A 23,615-nucleotide genomic window follows, 5' to 3' on the forward strand; every position below is an offset into this window, starting at 1 on the left:
CTGAGTTCAGGGCCTTCTATGAACAACTGTATGCTGAGGTTCCAGGGGGGTCGGTGGAAGCGCAGAGGGAATTTCTTTCCTCTTTAAATTTGCCCTCTCTATCACAGGAGGACCGGGAATTCCTAGATACGGATTTTACATTGGAGGAAGTGGAGGAGGCAATTCGCTCACTCCCTGGTGGGAAGACTCCTGGACCTGATGGTCTACCTGGCGACTGGTACAGGATGTATGCCCCACTGATTGCTCCCAAGTTGCTAAAAGTGTTCTCCGATAGCAAACTTCAGATGGGGCTTCCCCCATCCATGTATCAAGCACATATAGTGCTTATCCCTAAGCCTGGCAAGGATATCTCCCTGTGTGCTTCCTATAGACCGATCTCCCTGCTAAATTATGACCTGAAAGTCTTGACAAAAATTCTGGCCACCAGATTACGGACGGTCCTGTCATCCCTGATTGATATGGATCAAACTGGATTTATGCCAGGGAAGTCCACTGATATAAATCTACGACGGGTGTTTACACATTTGCAGTTGCCGGCCACTGAGTCTTCTACGAGGGTCATAGTTACACTAGATATTGAAAAAACTTTTGACTCTGTGGCCTGGCAGTTTATGTCCTTAGTTTTGGAGGCCATGGGTTTTGGAGTGGGATTTTGTAATTGGATACATATTTTATATAAGGAGCCCTTGGCGCAGATTAAGATAGGTGGCGCCTTGTCAGAGCCTTTTGCTGTTAGGAGAGGAACGCGGCAGGGTTGTCCATTGTCACCGGCTCTGTTTGCCCTGGCAATGGAGCCACTCGCGTCGGCCCTCAGGAAGGCGGAGGGAGTTAGAGGGATACAGGTGGGTTCCATACAGGAGAAGGTAGCCCTATATGCAGATGACCTCATACTCTTTTTAAGTGACCCGGCCCAGTCTCTCAGGGAGACGCTACTTATTCTTTCTCACTTCACTGACTGTTCAGGGCTTAAGGTAAACTGGGGTAAATCTCAAATTATGTCAATAGATAGGGAAGCCAAGGCAGCTGCGGATCCCAACCTGCCGCTCATGTGGACAGATACAATGAAATATTTGGGGATTTACATTTCCCCCTCTACCTCTGATTTTTGTGCCCTTAATCTGGATCCACTGGTGCGGAGGATGAGGACTAGACTGAAGGCATGGTCGCATCTCCCTCTCACTTTGATTGGGAGAATTAATTTATTTAAGATGAAGCTTTTGCCTGCTTTTCTCTATGTTCTCAGACATGCTCCAGTCTGGATTCCTAAAAAAATATTTTGCACGATAAATTCTCTTTTGGTGTCCTTTCTCTGGGGCGCTGGTCAGCCACGGTTTAAGCTCACGGTATTGCAGAGGCCTTGGGGGGAGGGTGGGTTAGCTTGCCCGGATTTGCACTCCTACTATGTGGCGGCTCTTCTGTCCCATGCTCATAATTGGCTGGTTTCAGACGAGTCCAATGCGGCGGTGGTCCTGGAAGCGGCGTGGTTGGGGTCGTATGAGGCACTAAGACACTTGGTGTATCGCGGTCTACGAGCCCCTTTTCCTCTTACTGCTGCAATGAGGGCGGTTATAAGGGCATGGAAGGCTGCCAATCAGATGCGCCCCGTACCCTCGGGACACATCTCCCCGCATAGTCCTCTCTGGCTCAACCCGAATTTACCGGAATTTGGCTCTATTCCCGACCCTAGTGTATGGGCAAGCAGGGGTATTAAATATATTGATCAACTCTGTGTTGAGGGCAAAATACAGACCTTTGATAAGCTGAAACAACAGTATACACTGCCCAACTCACACTTATTCAGATACTTACAACTTAATCATGCCTTTCGAACGCAGTTTGGAAATGCCCCCGTCGCATTTTACACCTCAAGGTTGGAATCTCTGCTCAGAGATGTTGATCTGTCCAAACCGTTGTCTGCTATCTACAAGGTATTACTCCCAGGTGTCCATACCGGTTTGGAACTCCAAAGGGCAAGGTGGGAAGCTGATTTTCCCTCCTTGGATACGGAGGACTGGGAAGATGTATGGGAGTATCCTTTCCTACAGTTAGTGTCAGCCAGAGATAGATTGGTGCAATTTAAAATAGTACATAGGGTATATTACACTCCGCAACGTCTTCACAGAATCTATCCATCTGTCCCTGATTCTTGTTGGAGATGCAACTCACTTTCGGCGGATTTCATACACATGTTCTGGAGCTGTCCTCAGATAGCTGGGTTCTGGGTGGAGGTGACTAAATTTATTCTGGCGGTTACCACCGTTAACATACCTTTGTCGGTCGAGATATGCCTCTTAGGACTGGTCGAGCCGCTGGCTCCACGCCGAGCGCTCAGAACACTCCTGGGCTTATTGCTGTACTATGCCCGTAAGTCGATTGTTCTCAAATGGAAGGCCCCGGTAGCCCCCTCTATTAATTTTTGGAAGCACTTAGTGAATATGGCTCTCCCTCTTTACAGGGCCACCTACCTTTCGCGAGGGTGTGGCACTAAATTTCATAAAGTATGGGGCATTTGGACGGAGTCGCGTGACACCAACGCTGACTTGAATCCGGACTGATGGAGCTTCATTAGTGACTAGTGGCAGAGTTCTAAGTTGTGTGATATTCATGTATCCCTGGGTCATTATTTACGTGGGCAATAGGGGATTGGTAGGTGAAGGGTGATGCTTGCATTTTTTTATCCTGGGTCTGAGTGTGGACTGCGGTGGAGCATGGGCGAATTAAGTAACTGTCCTGAGTAATGTGCAGTGGTGCTGGAGCGTACAGGGGGAGGGGGGGTTTTTCTTTTTTCTGTTTGGATGCACACGCCGGTGGCGGTGTATCGGGTGGGGGGAGGGGGAGGGTTATTTGGTTGTTCCCTGATTGTTTGACTCAGGGGGGGTTTTGTAGTAATCAGCCTGGGTATGCCCAATAGGCTGTAGGTTGTTTTATTGTTTACTTGCAAATTAATAAAAATAATGAAAAAAAAAAAAAAAAAGGTGGAAAAATGCTAAAAAAAACTTTAATAAACGCTAAAAACCACTATTGCAAAAACGTTGAAAAAAGTTGAAAAACTCACCGCAAAGCTACTGACATTTTTTATAATGTTGTTTTAGCATCCAGTGTGCATGAGGCCTAAAAGTACAGGTGTGCTTTGCTTCAATTTGATACGTACCCTTTATATGGCTTTTTGTATAGACCTGTAAAAAGTCAATTTACAAGAAGTCTGACTCCTGACTCGCTGCAAACCCGTAAAAATCTTCTGTTTATAAATCTAGTTTTTTCAGTATAAAATCTGACTTGATATATCGGCAAATCCCTTATCATGTTGATTTTTATTTTTTTCCCTAGATCTGTCCAAGGTCTTCGTAAAAAACAGAAGTTTGGAGAGTTTCATCTGCTTTCTGATGAAGTATCCAGATTACCTCCACGTTCCGTGCAGTTCCCATACGGTTTTATCCACAGTAAAATGCTAAATTCATTGCTTAACCACATGAAGAGACGTTAGAGAATTGAGTCCGTGGGAAAATACAAAAACCCTTATTTAATCAATATAATAATACACATAATGGATTTTAAGGATACAAAAGATTTTGCTGTTCAATGAGGGCTTACCATTTCAAAGAACAATAGTCCAACCAAATCAAAATTGACCAGAAACAGTTCAAATAGATGCTTAAACTGTTTCCTCTTTGGGCTTATATTATTTATTTTTGAGGAAGGTCAGTTTTCTTTTTCAGGATAGATGCACACCGCCCACAGGCCTTAGATGCTTTGTTTGAGGGTCAATGGAAGCCTAAGGCAGCCTACAGATTTAAGTCTTTTTCCATTGTAGGAAATTTTGGATACTCCTCTTCTTTTGACATTATACTCAATGGAAATTAACCTGCCTCACTTTAATGCATTTTTTTTATGTCTTATATATACTGCATGAGGTTGTCGGTTTTTTTGTGGAATTCTGCCATCTAGTGGTAGTTTTGGGCTACTGCAACTTATTTACTAGTGTGATTTTGGTATCTTCCTCTTGTCTTCCCTCTTGTTTAGTGCTAGTTCGTTTAGTCCTAACTAGACCCTCCCCATTTCTTCCATGGTCCCTCATTCAGTGTTGGTTATTCACAGTGACCATTTTCAGGAAAGTTCTTGGAGTTGATTTACTAAAAATGGAGAGTGCAAAATCTGGTGCAGCTCTGCATGGCAGCCAATTAGCTTCTAACTACAGCTTGTTTAATTAAGCTTTGACAAAAAAAAAAACCTTTGAAGCTTATTGGTTTCTATGTAGAGCTGCACCAGATTTTGCACTTTCCAATTTTAATAAACTCCAATTGTCGCCTTAAAGCGGGAGTCCGCCGGGAGTTCCGCCGTTTTTTTTTTTTTTAAAAACCAGCAGCTACAAATACTGCAGCTGCTGACTTTTAAAATAAGGACACTTACCCGCCCAGCGCGCCCGTGATGTCGGCACCCGAAGCCGATCTCTCGATCGTCACTCGGGTGCTGCCGCCGCCATCTTGGGTATGGGTATCAGGAAGTGGAGCCTTTAGGCTTCATTTCCCGGTTCCCTACTGCGCATGCGCGAGTCGTGCTGCACAATAAGGATGGTCCCCGCTGTCTCTGGGATCCATGTGTTTCCCAGCAGGCAGCGGGGGACTTTCGGAAAGGGGCGTAGATTCTGCGGAAAGGGGTGTACCTTCTGCAGAATCTATGCCGGAAGTGGGTGCAGATACCTGTACTGTACAGGTACCTGCACCCCCCTCCCCCCTGAAAGGTGCCAATTGTGGCGCCAGAGGGGGGGAGGATTCCAATGAGCGGAAGGTCCACTTTAGGGTGGACCTCCGCTTTAAGGCCCATACACACGATCAGACTTTTTGACAACAAACATGCAAATTAGCTGTTTTGGAGCAACATCCGACCGTGTGTACGCTCCATCAGACAAACTTTTTCGGTTTTCATCGGACTTTTGTTGGCTGTGCGAATGGACAAACTTTCTAGCAACAAAAGTCCGATGGAGCAAAGTCTGATCGTATGTACAGAAAACCATAGGACTTTTGTACAAAGTACAAACACGCATGCTCAGAACCAATGCAAAAGATCAGACAACAATACAGAAGTTGACCAAAGGTGGCGGTAAAGAGCAGAAAAACCACGTGATTTGGTGAAAGTTGGCTGAAAAAGTCCTGCTGTGTGTATGCAATACAAGTTCAGGGCCGATGCCCTTTGTACAAAAATCCAAGGGAAAGTTTGTACAAAGTCCTATCGTGTGTATGAGGCTTTACACTGCAAAAGACTGGAATAAACATCCTCTGTACTGCAATGGCCTGGAGAAAAATTGTGTTGGATTCAACTTGTCTTATTGAAGAGTAAAGGCCCGTACACACAATCAGACTTTTTGACAACAAACATGCAAATTAGCCGTTTTGGAGCAACATCTGACCGTGTGTACGCTCCATCGAACAAACTTTGTCGGTTTTCATCAGACTTTTGTTGGCTGTGCGAACAGGCAAACTTTCTGGCAACTGATGGAGCAAAGTCTGATCGTGTGTACAGAAAACCATAGGACTTTTGTACAAAGTACAAACACGCATGCTCAGAACCAATGCAAAAGATCAGATAACAATACAGAAATTGACCAAAGGTGGCGGTAAAGAGCAGAAAAACCATGTGATTTGGTGAAAGTTGGCTGAAAAAGTCCTGCCGTATGTATGCAATGCAAGATCTTGGCCGACACCCTTTGTACAAAAATCCACAGGAAAGTTTGTACAAAGTCCGATCGTGTGTATGAGGCTTTAAAGTGGTAGTAAATTCATACCTCCCACCTTTCTGAGATGGGAACGAGGGGACATTATTAGCAAAAGTATGTATGCATTGGACACCCCCCTGCCACACCCCCTTAAAGGAGAATTATACGAAAAAAATAAATGATTAGTTAAACCCACAAGTGCTTTTTATAAACAATCATTACAAACTTTCCAAAAAGGGTTAATTTGGGGAGTATTTGTGTTGTTCTTACATTTTTGGGCCTTAAGAAATGATAGGCTGTCAGCACATCAGAATTGATAAATTTTCAGATATAAAACCATTGCAGTGGCAGCTGGTGCTCAAAATTTTTTGGGGGGGCGTAAACGAACTGAAACATTCTGAATAATACTGAAACAAAAACATCAATTGCAACCACTGTGCCCATCATATGCAGCCAGCTGTGCCCAGCAAATGTATCCACTGTGCCCATCATATGTAGCCACTGTGCTCATCATATGCAGCCACTGTGTCCATAATATGCAGCCAACTGTGCCCATCATATACAGCCTCTGTGCCCAGCAAATGCAGCTAACTGTGCCCCATCAATTGTAGCCACTGTGCCCAGCAAATGCAGCCAACTGTGCCCATCAATTGTAGCCTCGGTGCCCATAATATGCAGTCTCTGTGCCCAGCAAATGCAGCCAACTGTGCCCATAATATGCAGCCAACTGTGCCCATCATATGCAGCCAACTGCGCCCATCATATGTAGCCAACTGTGCCCATAATATGAAGCCAACTGTGCCCATCATATGCAGCCTCTGTGTTGTCATATGAAACCCCTGTGCCCAGCAAATGCAGCCAACTGTGCCCCATCAATTGCAGCCTCTGTGCCCATAATATGCAGCCACTGTGCCCAGAAAATGCAGCCAACTGTGCCCATCAATTGCAGCCTCAGTGCCCATAATATGCAGCCTCTGTGGCCAGAAAATGCAGCCAACTATGCCCATAATTTGCAGCCAACTGTGTCCATCATATTCAGCCAATTGTGCCCATAATATGCAGCCAACTGTACCCATCATATGCAACTTCTGTGTCTAGCAAATGCAGCCAACTGTGCCTAATCAACTGCAACCTCTGTGCCCATAATATACAGCCACTGTGCCCAGCAAATGCAGCCAACTGTGCCCATCAATTTCAGCCACAGTGCTCATAATATGCAGTCACTATGCCCAGCAAATGCAGCCAACTGTGCCCCAATGATTGCTGCCTCGGTGCCTATATTATGCAGTCACAATGCGCAGCAAATGCAGCCAACTGTGCTCCATCAATTGCAGCCTCTGTGCCAACAATATCCAGCCACTGTGCCCCCATCCGCTTGCCCTCCCACTGAATGCCTGGCACTTACCCCATTGTGCTGATGGGTCAGGCAGCGGGGCAGGCGGTGAGCTGTGGGACTGGTAGCATGGCGATAGCTCCTGTGTCCTCAGTGCACGTCTTTTTCCTGTTCTGCTAGGCGGCCAATGGGATTGCCTCTGCCTTTAGCCAATCAGGTGACCGGTATTACATCCGCGCCTCCTGTTTGGCTGAGAGGGGCGGTTCAGTGTTAGCAAAGCAAATTTTTTTTTTTTTGCTAACACACTTTGGTGGACTTTGTGCGCAATGGATTGCTCTCGCAGTTCACCTTTTTTTAAGCCTATTAGAGCCTATGGCTCTAATCAGGTGCTTCAAAAGCACCCCTCTGCCACTGTAATTCAGGCGCCCGATGTCTGAAAAGGGTCCGGATGCCTGAATAGGGGGTGGCTACAGCGCCCATGGATAGATTCATGCAATGCATGAATCTATCCATGCTACACAGATGGGGTGGCTGGAGAGATGGGGCGGCGCCCGTGTGCCCTTAATGAACCCGCCACCACTGGACCATAGTTTGTGGACTCTATAACTTTACTACAGACTAAATATACACTGATTTGGGTTCATTTCACCAAAGAAATATAGCAGAATACATTTTGGTCTAAATTTATGAAGAACGATTATTTATTTACAAAATTTTATAATAGAAACAAAGAATAACACATTTTTTTCAAAATTTTCTGTCTTTTTTTGTTTATTTAGAAAAAAAAAATGTAAAACCCAGTGGGTGATTAAAGCGGGGTTCCACCCTAAAGTGGAACTTCCGCTGATCGGAACCCTCCCCCCCTCCGGTGTCACAATTGGCACCTTACAGGGGGGAGGGGGGTAGAGATACCTGTCAAAGACAAGTATTTACACCCACTTCCGGGCATAGACTCCCGTGGGAGTCTATGTCATTTCCTGCCCTGCCGCGCTGTCTGCTGGGACACACACGGGTCCCAGTGACAGCGCGGGGAATTCCTATTGCGCTGCGCGACTCGCGCATGCGCAGTAGTGAACCGGGAAGTGAAGCCGATTCACTTCACTTCCTGATTCCCTCACCTAGAATGGTGACTGCAGCAGCCGAGGCCCGAGCGGTCGATCGGCCTCGGCTGCCGGCATCGCTGGAACCCGGGACAGGTGAGTGTCCATTTATTAAAAGTCAGCAGCTGTAGTATTTATAGCTGCTGGCTTTTAATATTTTTTTTTTAGGTGGAATCCCTCTTTAAGTAATATCAAAAGAAAGCTCTAGTTGTGTTAACAAAATGATAAAAATGTAGTTTGGATACAGTGTTGCATGATTGCGCAATTGTCATTCAAATTGTGACAACGCTGAAAATTGGCCTGGGCAGGAAGGGAGTAAAAGTGCCCAGTGTTGAAGTGGCTAATCAGACGCAAAGAAGGCAGCTTCCTTGGCTGTAAAGAATCAGAGAGTTTTGCTCAACTTTAAGTGTATATAGACATAAATAAATAGACATAGGGCTCAATTCACAAGCATGTGTAAACCCAAAATCTATTTTTCATTATGTTTGGCAACATGTCTTGCTTAATAAAATTTTAATAAGCAAATAATTATTTGTGAATTTATTGTAAATTTACATTTCTTCCCTGGGCATCCTGCCAGTAACAGCAATTCTGGTTGCATGCTGAACACTGCCTTGCAAATAGCAGAATCCTTGTCAATCTGCCATTGGCACTCCATCAGTTGGCTGTTGAGTTGCTCGTCAGATCTATAAGACAGGCAGCTCAACACCAACTGAAGCAGCTTACATCAGGCAGATGCCGCTGCTAAATGTGTGGCAATGTCTTACCGATGTCAGCCTGCAACAGAAATGGATATTACTGGCAAAACAGATTCCCTAAAAGGAAATCCGAAACTTCTCCTATACATTGGGGCTGGGCTCACACTGCAAGGGTTTTCTGCTTGTTTAGATCTAGGGGGGATGGAAAAGTAGATTTACTTACCTGATACTCTGCTCCTGCAGGCTCCTTCACATGCTCGAACAGTTGCTGCAGCCTTTTCACCCCTAACCCCCAGTGGTCTAAGGTCCTCTGATATCATCAAGAAGACCGGTGTATGGTCAATAATTGTGCATTGGTTGTGAGGATGCCAAGGGACAGTCCACTGCTGCAACATGGGGGAGTACCATCTGCTGGGGAAGTGGAGGATTGGTAAGTAAAATTGCTTTTACCATCCCCTAGACTAAACAAGCGGTTAACCACTGTAGTAGGAGCATAACCCCACTGAAAGGGAGAATTTTCAGGTTTTTTGGAGCTGGACTTTAAGAAAATTGTATACAGCATGGTGAATAGATACAGGGTTCACATACACGTGTTATTAAAAGGATAGGTTCTTGTCAGGAACCATGAAATCAGACCGAGACAGAAGTACAGTTAAAGAGGAAGTAAACCCTGATGGATTTACTTCCTCTTTCATTCCCTGCAAAGGTAAAGCATAATGGACTACTATGCATCACATAGTAGTCCATTATGTGTCACTTACCTGACACAGGAGCCAGCGAAGTCTCCGCTGTCCCCTGTAGTCCGGCGCATCCATCTTCTCGTGGGTCTCGCTGCTCCGCCGCTGTCATTCGGCGAAGCCGTGATGACGTCATTCCCGTGCTTGCGCACGGGAGTCGTCACTCGTGGCATATCGCCGTTGACTGCAGCGCGCTCAGTGCACCTTAGACAGCGGTGCCTGTCTTTCAGCAAATATCTCCTAAACCGTGTAGGTTTAGGAGATATTTCTTGGACCTACAGGTAAGCCTTAATCTAGGCTTACCTGTAGGTCAAAGTGTGTTGTAAGGGTTTACAACCACTTTAAATCACACTTGTTTAATAATAAAAGTAAATAGAACAAATCTAGTCAAAACATTGCCAAAGTTCGGTAACCGAAACAGATAATCAGCCAAGCCAGAAAGTCAGGGATCAATGTACTGGTAAACAGCAAGCAGGATCTGGAGCCAGAAGGGATGTCAGCCAAGTAAGTGTTTAAACAGGAACGCAGGAGATAGTCTCTGTGATGTTGACCAAGGCCAAGGCAGAGATCCTCTGGACTGGATGGCTTAAAGAGGGATTTCACTGTGAAAAAATGATTAAAAGCCAGCAGCTACAAATACTGCAGCTGCTGACTTTTAATAAATGGACACTCACCTGTCCCAGGATCCAGCGATGTCGGCAGCCGAGGGTTGGGAATTGAGCTTCCAATGTCTACAGCAGGGGTAGCAGGGGTATTGAATCCAAATTCACAGAGGTCCGGTAAGTAAAATTCTGTTCCAGTAGAGGTCTGGATCTCATGTTTTTTTCTATTACTCCGCCCACAAAAGGAATGTTTAATAAAAAGCAATGACAGTTTATACATGTACATTTTCACAGCAATGATATAACCACAGAAGATAGCATAAAATAATAAATAATGTCCTGGTTCGGTAGAGCTGCACTCCTTAAAATGACTATTCTTCCACGCTTCCTTTACTTATTACAAACGATACCGATCAATATTCCCTCGTCCTTTTTCCATTCTTTCCGTCAAATATGTTCCGCTTTTATATGGCAAAATAAAAGGCCAAGAATAAGTTTTACACGCCTTACCCTTCCAAAAATCAAAGGTGGAATTGCCCTTCCTGACCTACGTCGATACTATTGGGCCACACATCTTGCCAGGATTGTGGACTGGAATGTTCACCAAAATGTAAAAGATTGGGTACCACTAGAACAATTTGTCTCTACACAAAATCTTCGATCACTGCCCTGGATAAATCCACGCCATATACCGATACAGCACAAGAAACATCCGCTGATTGGGCCCACACTGTCTGTTATTCACAAGGCATTGAAAACAATATATCCGCACCCATGGCTGAGTCCTCTTACCCCACTGAGAAACAATCCCGATTTTCCACCAGGCAAGAGTCCCATTTATCTGGCCAACTCCTGGCCCCACACAGATCTTACTGCTAGGCAATTTTTCGACAGGAGAAAGAATTTCAGATCATTGGCTGATTTGAATACCACGGCTTCCCCTATCCACATCTCCGACTGGACGTATAGACAATTACATCACTTCTTGACTGGACGACATAATATAGACTATTGGACAAGAGATTTGAACACCCTAGAAAGTCTTTGTACACAACACGAACCACAAAGACATCTCATCTCCATCCTGTACACATATCTCTTCATGGGAGATTCAGCGTTCTCCAGCAAGCCTTACTCCTCATGGGAGCAAGATCTAGCTATCAAACTTTCTGACTCAGAGTGGGAAACCATTTGTACTTATATTCTCAAAGGATCCCTTAATGTAGCGGTTCAGGAAGGAGGATACAAAATTCTCTCCAAATGGTATAGAACCCCTTCCCTGCTTCACAAATTCTCAGATAATAATTCCAACTTATGCTGGCGCTGTGGCAAGGCGGAAGGGACCATGCTTCACATTTGGTGGTCATGTCCCGCCCTTCAGAATTACTGGAGATCTGTCCATGACACCATAATTGCTGTAACATCCCAAACCAATAATTTTTCCCCTGCTTCCTACCTACTTCACTACACCAAAATCCCCAGGACACGCTACTTTAAATCACTCAATATGATTATGATTAACACGGCGCAACAATGCATCCCATGTCATTGGCGATCCTCTACAGTACCAACCATAGCAGAATGGTTCCGTAGATTAAATAACACCGAAACCATTGAAGAATTAATTAGCATATCCAATGACACAGTCACAAAATTTTCAGAAATATGGCAGGACTGGCGCCGTTTCAAACTTACTGACGCTTACTCCTCACAATTGGGTTAAATAATTCTCATATACTAGATTATACCCTTCTCAGTGTCACCCCTATCCTCTAAATTTAATCTTTTCCACCCTTCCTTTCCCCCATAATATGTATTTCTGATTGTTCTGTTTTCCCATTCGATAGCTCAGAATATCTTAGTGTTCCCTCCTTTCTAGTTAATGCACCCTTAAGGTTGGTTCTAGATTCAACTATATCAGTAACTAAGATCTTTAATGTGACTCTTTCCACGGTTGGAAATTGGTTAAATTCTGGAGTAAGCTGTTGATCTATTAACTATTTATCTACGCATTCATGCCTTATTGTGCCATGTATATTCTGATGCTATACTTACTCCATTGTTTGTATTTCTCTGTATGACTTCTTTACCTCAATAAAAAAAATTTTGTGGAAAAAAAAATAAAATAAAAAATAATAAGATCGAAAAGTTAGTTGCATAAGCTATTGACATATAACTGTGTAAAGCCATAACAAAAATTAACTCCAAATATAGTAAGTCAACTTCTGTCCAGAAGAAGGGAACTTAATAGCTTCTTCCCTCATCCTTGAGGGCCCCACTAGGAGGCCTCTCTGTGCCTCCCTTCAATTCAACTCCCAAGGGGGGGGGGGGCTCAGTATATCAATAGGGGGGAGACTGGGGGGGAGCACACCCAAGATGTTAGTAGCATAGGAATATCCTGCCTAGAACCAGCTGAGACTTTAATCCCTTATATCATACTGTGACATGCTTAGCCTGAATCCAAGCCAACCATATTTTGTCAAACTTCATAGGGCAGTTATGCCCCATGTAGGTCATTTTGTATAAAGGTAAGGTCACATTTACCATGGATTTCCATGCTGAGAGTAAGGGAGGATCAGGTAGTTTCCATCGAGACAATATACCCTTCCTAGCATTATATGCACTCAGCCCCTCTTTACATCACGGTCCCCCCATTTACATCACAGCGCAATCTTTTTACATCACAGTCCCCCCTTTACATCACAGCCCCTTTTCACAATACAATATCCCCCCTTTGCAGTGCAGTCCCCCATCTTTACATTGTACATTGCAGTCCCCCATCTTTACATTGTACATTGCAGTCCCCCATCTTTACATTGTACATTGCAGTCCCCCATCTTTACATTGTACATTGCAGCCCTCCATTTTGACATCACAGTCACACATCTTTACACCTCAGTCCCCCCTTTTGCACCACATTCCCACTCCCCTTTACATTGTGGTCCCCCTCTACATCACAGTCAATTTTGTAATACAATCCTTTCTTTACATCACATTTCCCTCATTTGCATGACAACTCCCCTTTACATCACAGCCCCTCTTTACAATACAGTGTCCATCTTTACATACAGCCCCCCCCCCCCCCCCCCGCTCTACATTGTAGTCCTCCTTTTTTCAACTCCATTCCCCAATCTTGCATCGCTATCTTTATATGACAGCCCCCCCCCCCTTTTGCATCACAGTCTCACCTCCTTTACATTGTAGGCCCCATCTTTACAATGCAGCCACCACCTTTACATTGCAGTTCCCCCATCTTTACATTGCAGTGCCCACTTTACATTACAGCCCCCCCCCCCCCCTTCAAATAAAAGTATTCCCCTTTTACAATGTGTACCCTTTTACATAAAAGCACCATCATCAGAGCCACCTTTTCAAATGCAGCCCCCCTTCCACATCAAAGTCTACTCTTTTACAGTACAGCCCCCCTTTTATATTTTAGCACCCCCTGCTGCATCTCAGTGCCTTCCCTTTACATAACAGCCAGTACTCCCTTCCTTTAAATCAGTGTGCTCATCTCCATTTTACGTTCCTTTTCTACCTTTCATAGCAAATGGCAGGAGGTGCATTCAAAACAATAATCTCCTGCGCTCCGGTGTTTTGCTAAACGTAGGTGATATGATCCACTCTTGGATTTAAGGCAGTCTAGAATTTTGCAGCCCTCCTCAGAACAATGGGTATGTCGGCTACGTCTGGGGTACCATCTGATACCTCCTGTCATCAGGTTTTGTCTGCAGTTGCTAAGGGATGAAGTTTGACTGTTGAGAAAAGCCTTCACTCATGCTCGTTTGTGAGTAGTATCATTGCTTTTATATATTTTTATTAAAACTTTTTTTATCGGTAATGCACTAGGTTGGTGCACCCTCCTTTTTTCTTTTTTCTCTTTAGAGGGAGGTGCACTCGGTCTGCATGGAGGGTGGGATCTTCCCAACTTTTTCTGTTAACAAGTGGGCGATTGCTTGCTTGGACCTCCCCGTGTCAAAGCAATCAACCGGCCATTTGGTAACTTGAAATCGGGGCAGCTCTCGCCTTCCATCCAGACTGATTGCACCTCCTGCCCCTTGCCCTGCTGTGAAGATAGCAGAATGAAGAAAGGACATACGGGCAGCTAAGTGGCGAGGCCATGGCGATAGGGGCAGAGATGTCACTCGGTCTGGGTCCAGACCGTGGCCCGCCATTTAGTGATGCCTGGTCTACAACATTATGAAAAGAATAGTTCAAGAGCCTGCGCAGATGTGAAAATTATAGAAGGCAATTTGACTAAGTTAATCCCTTTGTTCTATTACTGGTTTGTAACATGCAGCATCCACTATGCAGCGATAAATGTCAGAATGTTTTTAGAACCCCCCAAGAACACTCTGTCCCTCCAGATATACAGTATATATATATGTCCCCCCTTTCTTTCCTGGTAAGATAGCGACACATTAAAATAGCAGAGTGCTACGGTCAGTTGATATTAATGAGCTCTGTCTTGTGATGAAGAACCTGTCTCGGCTATAGATTTATCCCTCACGCTGTCAGATCATCCAGAATAAATTGATGGATTTCCTAGTAAATCAGGGTTATTCAAATGCTAGAATTTTTGCCACAACTGATTGATATCTTGGCTTAATATGAGTGATGAAACATATACTCATTGAGTTGGCTTCATAATAATAGTAACCTATCGATTCTGTTAGATTATGTTGTATCGCATGTGAACTGGAAAGGCAAACATTAAATCCAGTTATAACATGCATAAAATAACGTGACTTGGAGGTGATGAAGTGCAGTGCATAATCAATCATAATCAATAGCTCCTAAATACTTCTTTAATGGACATAGATTCTTCATTATTTCTTTCATTATTTCAAGGAAGTGTGCATGACATTGCCGAATCAAAGCGGATATATTTAGAAGGGTTTAAATTAAACCAATGGCAAAATGGGATTGTAGAAATTAGAATATGATGGTTCTTGCATTTGGAAGACTGAATATTATTGGTTTCTATTGTTAATGCCTATTATGCATGAGCCTGATGTTCGAGACAAACGTAAGTTCGTCTCGAACATTGGGTGTTCACCTGTTCGCCAAATTTAGAACATTATGGGGTGTTGGCAGATAATTTGAGCACCTGCCCCATAATGCACTGCGAGATCGTCAATACACTGATTGCAGTGCATTGGCCAATTGGCCAAAGCATGCACCTGACCTACATGCTTTGGCCAATCACATTGTGCTCTGCTGTGAGAGCCATGATTGACCTAAGGCATTGTGCCTTTGGCCAATCATGGGTCAGGGGGCTAAGTCCACGCCCCACACTATGTAAGACTGCTTACATAGCGGCCGTACATATCGGGTTATTTACTAAAGGAAAATCCACTTTGCACTGCAAGTGCACTTGGAAGTAAAGTCGCTGTAGATCCAAGAGGGACATGCAAGGAAAATAAAAAACTGAATTTTAGCTTGCACATGATTGGATGATAAAATCAGCAGAGCTTCCCCTCATTTCAGATCTACCCCTTATGCCGCGTACATACGATCGGAATTTCGGCCAGTAAAAGACCTATGAGAGCCTTTCATCGGAAAATGCGACCGTGTGTAGGCTCCATCGGAATTTAGCGGGCCGAATACCCGCCAGCAAAAATTTGAGTGCATGTTCTCAATTTTCCTGATGGAAAAACTTTCTATCTGAAATTTAGATCATGTGTATGCAATTCCAACACGCCAAAGCTCAGGCATGCTCAGATTCAACTATGAGATGGAAGTTATTGGCTACTGGCTATTGATCATTTTTCTAGTCCTGTCGTATGTGCTATACGTCACCGTGTTCTTGGTGGTCGGAATTTGGTGTGACCGTGTGTAGGCAAGACAGCTTGAGCGTAATTCTGTCGGAATTCCGTCAGGAAAACCTTCAAAAAAAATTCTGATTGTGTGGACACGGCCTCAGATTTAGAGCGACTCCACTTCCAAGTGCACTTGCAGTGCGAAGTGGATTTGCCTTTCATAAATAACCCCCATAGTTTAATGAATGAGAGCAGCAAAATGGTGTGGTTGTCGGATCCCAGCAATATATATAAGAATCATTGAAAAAAGTGTATGTCATGTAGGTCAGTGCATGTCAGGTAGGCAACACCTACCCCTGGTCTTTTTTTGCCACCTAGCAACGCCCCTGTCCAGAGTGCATTTTTCTGGTGTGAACTGGCCCTAAAAGTGCATGCACAGTGTTTTCCATGTATTCCAATGGCTCTAGTTCAAAGCAGTGCAGTCAGTTCCAATCAGTTCCAGTCAGTTTCCTGAAACTGACCAGAGCTGACTGCATCGGTGTGAACTAGAGCCATTGGAATACATGGAAAACACTGTGCATGCATTTTTAGTGCAGAAAAAAGGGAGACTTTTTTTATTGCTGTCTGTGCCTTTATGTCCATGTGACAACTGTACCCCTCTATTTCCTATAAGTTGTTACAGGGGCAGCAGTTGTGGAAAAATCTCTGCAACCAGGCCCCAAGCTCAATGTGATACTAAACACACACTGCTTAATTTATATCACCCCTTCTATTTCTGTATGTGGATAATGGCGCTGTAATCATTTTAATAAAAATAATAATAATCTATAAAGACTGTGTGTGTGTGTGTGTGGGGGGGGGGGGGGGGGTATTTGTGCTAGTAGGGATGATGTGGGAGGAGCTTGTGCTAGTAGAGGAGTTGGGGGATATTTGTGCTATGAGGTGGGATTTGGAGTGGGGGGGATGTATACTCAGTGGGGAAATGTGAGGCTTGGAGGATTTGTGCTAGGAGGGGTGATTTTATTTTTAGGAAGAGGTCATTTGTGCTGGGGGGATTTGGGGAATGTAGGGGGCAGAGATTTGTGCTGGTGGTGGGGGGGGGGGTGATTTCAGCAGGGGGCAGATTTGCATGGGAGGAGGGAGAATTTATGCTTAGGGGGTAATTATGCAGATAAGTACCCAATTTTTTTTTGTTGGGGGGTATTTTTGCTAACACATAATGCTCATACATCTTGGGGGGGGGGATTTTTGCTGACATGTAATGCTCATACATCTTGGGGGGGTGCAATTTGGCATATTTGCCCCTTTGTCCCGATACAACCAGAGATATCGCACTCATTAGCTCCTTTAAGGGCGCTACCTCTGGCCAAGATTATGCTACACTTGTTACAATAAATCTTGTGTGTCCTCTGGATCCATACAAAGCATACCACTGTAGGTTCTCTCATGCATGGAAGGTAATCGAAAGAAGAGGCTTTATAGGGCAGTATGTAAAAACCATAATTTAGTAAAAGGTATCATTGCACTTACATTTGTCAAAACGATCAGAAGCAAAGCAAACAAACAGCTGTGGACCTCGCATGCAGGCTGATGCATAGTGAGGTCACAAAGATCAACTCCACTCAGCGCGTTTCCCCGTAAGAGGCATCGACTGGGAACGGCGTGTGTTTATGTGGGGAAGGCACTTGAAATACCTCTTCTGTGAATCGTCTTTCATGTAAAGAGCACAAACAGTTGGACTTTTTTTCTGGATGTGGTTAAATTCATTTTTTTTACTCTTGAAATTTTCACTTTTATTTTATGACATTCTGATTGTGTTATATTAAGAACATATGACATATAAGGTTGTGTACTTATACTTTTTACATATTAATCTAGCAGAGACTGTAGCACCTGGGAGACACAAAGGCTGTTGGAGAGGTGAGCATGGTACTTCTATTGTATTTCAGGGACCTGCCATTTGGATTTTTTTAGGGAATAGACAGGTTCTCTTAGCCCTTGTACAAACGGTTGGACATTCCGACAACACAATCTGTCAGATTTTTTCCGACTGATTTTTTCCGAAACTGGTGTGGCATACACACGGTCGGACAAAGTTGTCGGAAAATCAGATCGTTCGTAACGTGAGGACGTTCATTCGTTGTGACGGGACTTCGTTGCGGCTAGTAGCCAATAGCCTTGGTCTCGTAATTTGATCTGAGCATCCGTGGCACTTTGTCCGACTGGAATTACAAATTACTACAAACGAACGGACAAAGTCCGATCGGATTATGTTGTCGGAAAATTTTATATCCAGCTCTCAAACATTGTTGGTCGGACATTCCGATGGAAAAAGTCCTATGTAGCCCGCACACGGTCGGATTATCCGACAACAAGGTCCGATCGGACATTTTTGTCGGAATGTCCGACCGTGTGTACAAGGGCTTAGGCCTATGGTTCTCAACCTTAGTCCTCAAGTACCCCCAATGGTCCATGTTTTCAGGTTTTCCTTTACTTTGCACAGCTGCTTTAAATCAATATCGATGACATGGTATTGATAAGAGCTATTTTATCTAAGGGAAGTTCCCAAAACATGGTCCGATGGGGGTATTTGAGGACTGAGGTTGAAAACCAATTGTCTTAGGCTATAGATTGGCTAAATATCATGCATATAGTATCAGCCCAACTTTTTGAAAGGCCTGGCCTTTTGTACTAGTTGACTTCGTTTTGGAAAAGGTTGCATTGCCCTGTTCTCAGTGCTTCCCTTCTGCATTTTTTACCATTTCTATGTGCAGTCTGTAGGTGCCCCAGCACTTGCCTACCTCTCTTATATAACTGCTCTACAGATTTTTGCCCAGAGATCTCCCACCTCAAATCCACTGATATCCACCAGTTAGTAACCAGACAGGTTTTCTTTAAAGTGAAATTCTAGCTTAACCCTAACTACTCTTAAAACTGTCCCCTTGCCCTCCTAACATCTATGCTTACTAACCTGTGTAAGAAATATATATACATACATGCCTATGTTTAGGCTGCTCCGGTCCAGTCATGTGATATCACGCCCCTGTGTGAGCCAGCTTGGATGCAGGGGAGAGGAGAAAACACCTATAATGGCCATTAAAGTCTATGGATGACATCACCACTTTATGCTTTACTAGCTGTTGTCATAGTGTTCCCTTCTCTCCCCTGCAGCGCCAGTGACTGACACAGGGGTTCATGTGAGTAGACTAGAGCAGCCTGAAAATAGGCAAATATATACTGTACAACTTTCTTACACATGAAGTAAGCATAAATGTTAGGAAGGGCAGTTTTAAGAGTAGTAAAGGTTAAGCTGGAATTCCACTTTAAGCTTTAGATTAGCCATTTTTCTGTAGGTGGCATGCATGGATTCATCTCAGCTTCTCCAAGCTTTAATAGTTCCACTTTGTTACACTTTGCTCAGAACTGACTGCATTTTGTAAAAGTTTGTTTTCTGTAGAATGTTTGAAGTAGTCTTTGCATGATTAATATTTTGTTACAGGATGTTTGCAATAAAAGCTCAGAAAGTTGGGGACTGATATTTAATCCATTACTTGAATCGGGTATGCAATCAAACATGCAACACTTCCACTTTCATTCATTTTTTACTAGTTCTGAATTGCCGGGTCAATTGATGTCTTCAAGCTTCACATTGAAAGTGCTAGCAGACAAGCTCACTAAAGAATATGGTAACTTTGCCAAAAGATAGCAAGTCATAGCTGCTTTGATGTCAAATCACCAGACTTCATCTTTAGATGATTTATTTTTTAGATTGAAAAAATGTACACTGTATGCTACTTCAAAAAAGGAGCACAGAAGATAAATGGAACAGAAATGTTACACAGTTAAAGTGAACCTTAGCTCAAAAAGTGACTATTAGCCATTTTATAGGGATTGTTGTATATTGAATGCTTGCTTTTGCCTAAGCAGTACCCTAAAATATCTGTCTTTTTCCTTGCTCCTGAAAAATAACAGTGGATTCTCTGGTATGGTAGTTTGCCTAGACACACTCTGTTTGTCTGCATTATGGGATCATCTAAGAGAGTGCTTCCTCCCAACTCATAATTTCACAAGACTTTGAGTGAGATCTGGTGATTTTATCACAGCTCTGCTCACTGTTCTCCTTGCTGGAGAGGAAGCTGTAGCTGAGGACCTGTTTTGCTCATTTCTGACTACCGTACTTTATTTATTTTGTGGATCTGTGTTGTCTGCACCTCTCTTGAGTTTTCTGATCCTTGGGGCTGAGCAAAGCTGTTCCTCTACCAAGGTGAAATCCCCCACACAATGACACAATGCAGGACAAGGCATGGTAAGCCAGTAATGGGGAAAAATACAGCTGCAAGGAGACCATAGGTAATGCTGGTGGCTAGTCCTTTGTCCTCTGCTAGCCTGTTTTGGGTAAAGCTTCCACAGTTTGGGTCCTCTTTAAAGCAGTTGTAAACTCATCTATAAAAAAAGAAACAGTGCTCTTCCTGTTCTCCCAGATAGAAACACTCTGCACTCACCAGAGATATATGACCTTTTTTCTCAAAGAAGGTGAATATCGCTTATAGTGGGTATGTCCCCAAATGGATAACATGTACTCGGTCCACCAATGATGTGCTAAACATCTGGACAGCTGAATACCATCTTTTATAAAGTGCTATTGAGACTTTTAAGAGATCCTGTATATATCTCATTCACAAGGGGAAGACATGAAGGAACCTCTTATGGGGTCCCCCCAAAATCCATACCAGACCCTTATCCGGACATACAGCCTGGCCCCTCCTGAATGATACCAGACCACCTGCACTCCACATGAGGGGGTGCTTTGGGGGGGGCTTATCGGAATCTATAAGCCCCCTTTAACAAGTGGGCCCCCAGATCCCTGCCCCTTCCTTATATAAATGTGTATTTAGTACATTGTACGCTCGTTTGCTCCCCCCTTTCCGGTCCTGCCAGGCTGCATGCTCAGATAAGGGTCTGGTATGGATTCTGGGGGGGACCCACGCCTTTGTTTTTAATGTTGGCATGGAGTTTCCTTTAAAATCCATACCAGAATCGAAGGGCCTGATATGGTTTGGGAGGGGGGGGGCCCACACCATTTTTTTTTCACTTTTTTCTTCTGCCAGCAATGTTTTTTTTTTAAATCCAGCTGTCAGTGGGGAAGCCCGTTGACAGCTGATGACTCATCCGTTGTTAAAGTGGAAGTAAACTTCCCTATCGTTTTCAGCCAAGGAAGCTGCCATCTTTGCCTCTGTTTAATCGGTGCTGCACATGTGATTCGTTATGACACCAGCCATTGGATGGTTTGATAGTTTGGCTGAGAGCACAGCCAATGTACAGTTAGGATTCCTGGCATGCCTTTTTTTTTTAACTGTTTAAATCGATGGGTTTACTTCCACTTTAAGGATGCAGCGGCCGGCTCTTTAACAGCCAGATATTCATCAGGGCTTAGAATGCACTGTGCAGCACGAGGGCCCCCCAAATCGCTCGGCTCAAACTGTTCACCCAACTGTATTAGTAATATCATAAGTCCAGTTGCATTTGACTTGGCTGAACATCAACTATTTTTCATATAGACTCTGATATTTACTGGCACACTTTTTCTATTGGCCTGATTTTCTGAAGGACGTCATAGTGAGCAAACTGCAGTATACAAAAACAGCCCCGGCTTCTCCTGCTCAGTCTTCTATAACAACCGTCAACATCAACAAGATTTTTAGTAAGAGAGAAAAAATATAGCATTAATAGCCCATACTAAATCCAAGTACGTTACAGTATATCATGGTTTCTAGGTCCTATAAATGCTTAGACCTGGAACAGATACTCTGTTTTGTTTTTAGTTTTTTATCCTTACAAGAACATGATCACAATTTTTTGGGGAATCCTTTCAGGATTCCACATACTATATATAGCTATATCCCTACAGGAAGGATCATGCCATGTTTTGACACAGCTAATGCAATTAAAACATAAAAGACAAAAAAGTATAGTTTGCTCTCTTTTGAGATCTTTCAAAACAAAGTGACATTTTAAATTGTTCCTCATCAAGGCTTATGTAATACAGAGGATGTCTTTATGAAATGCACCTGCTCAGCTGTGTCTTCTCTGGTTATGGTACTGGAAGTCAGGCATTAAAGTCTATTACATAAAGTTTCCTTATCTGGTTTGTAATTAAGCGCCTTCCATGTGTTTTTGAAAACAGTTGTAATCATGAGACTTCCTTCCTTTCTCACACTCCCCAGAAGACAGGAAGCAGCTTGGTTCAAGTCTCCTGCCTCTTGCTCATTTAACTGCAAATAACACATTCAGATGTATGCGCTGTATTACACAAGCTCATATGTGAATTTGTCATTGTGTTACATCATTGTTGTTATTTTGTGTTATAAAAAAAATATATTAACATACTTTGATCCATATAATATAGCCTTGAAAATTGCACTATAATGTTAGAAAACTTTTAGGAACAAAATCCCTTTATTGCCCTAAGCTTTTGTTCGCTCTGCGGGCGGCTTCGAAATCATGCGAGTTCAGCTGATTTCAAACCCGCATTTCATTGCGAGTTCAGGGGCGATTTGACAGATGTCTGTGCGGGTTTATGCACAGATGTCTATTGAAATCGCCCCTAAAGTTGAAGAAAGTAGCGCAGGAACTACTTTTGGGAATCGGGAGTCGCAAAGTCGGCTTTGCACCGATTCGGATGGTGCTGTTACCGGCAATAAGCTCCGATTTGGCATGCGATTTTGTCTAATCAGCCTAATGTGAACATATCCTTAACCACTTCCCACCCGGCCAATGCATATATACGGCCGGGTGGGAGCCGTCTACTCCTGATAGGACGTTCAGGAACGTCCTTCAGGAGTAGCGGGATCGCGCGCGTGCCCGCGCAGCGGCGCGATCCCGATGTGCTCGTGTCACCCGGACACGGCACATCTCAGATCGGCAGGAGGGCTCTGTGATTGGCCCTCCTGATCACATGACGGCCGTGTCCAATCACGGCCGTCATGTGATGTAAACAAACAGCCGGTTGCTAGGCAATCGGCTCTCCTCTCCTCACACGGAAGTCATCGCTGAGGAGAGGAGAGCAGAACGATGCAGCCGGCTGATGATCAGTGAGTATGGGCTGCTTTTTACAGCTTTTTACTCACTGATCATCAGTGTAGTGTAAACACACAACACACCACACAGTACAAACACAGTCCCCACATATGTCCCCAAAACACACATGTCCCCAAAACATACATGTCCCCAAATAATAAAAACACATGTCCCTAATAATAAAAACATGTCCCCCACATATGTCCCACTAAAATCACATGTCCCAATGATTATCTGCACACATATGTACGTGATCACCTGCACACATATGTACATGATCATTTGCGTACATATGTCCGTGATCACACAAACCAATTATTATACACTTAACGGAATTTTTTTTACCAAAAACATGTAGCAGAATACATTTTGGCTTAAATTTATGACAAAATTTGATTTTATTGGATTTCTTTTCAAATAGAAAAAAGAAAATATTGTTTTTTTTCCAAATTTCCGCTTTTTTTGCGCTTATATCGCAAAAAAAAAAAAAACGGAGTCGTGAATAAATAACACCAAAATAAAGCTCTATTTGTGCGAACAAAATGATAACAATTTCATTTGGGTACAGTGTAGCATGACCGCGCAATTGTCACTGA

Source organism: Lithobates pipiens, unplaced genomic scaffold (genome assembly GCF_037356315.1).
Source record: "Lithobates pipiens isolate NorthernLeopardFrog02 unplaced genomic scaffold, aLitPip1_a1.2 Scaffold_30, whole genome shotgun sequence".
Taxonomy (NCBI): domain Eukaryota; kingdom Metazoa; phylum Chordata; class Amphibia; order Anura; family Ranidae; genus Lithobates; species Lithobates pipiens.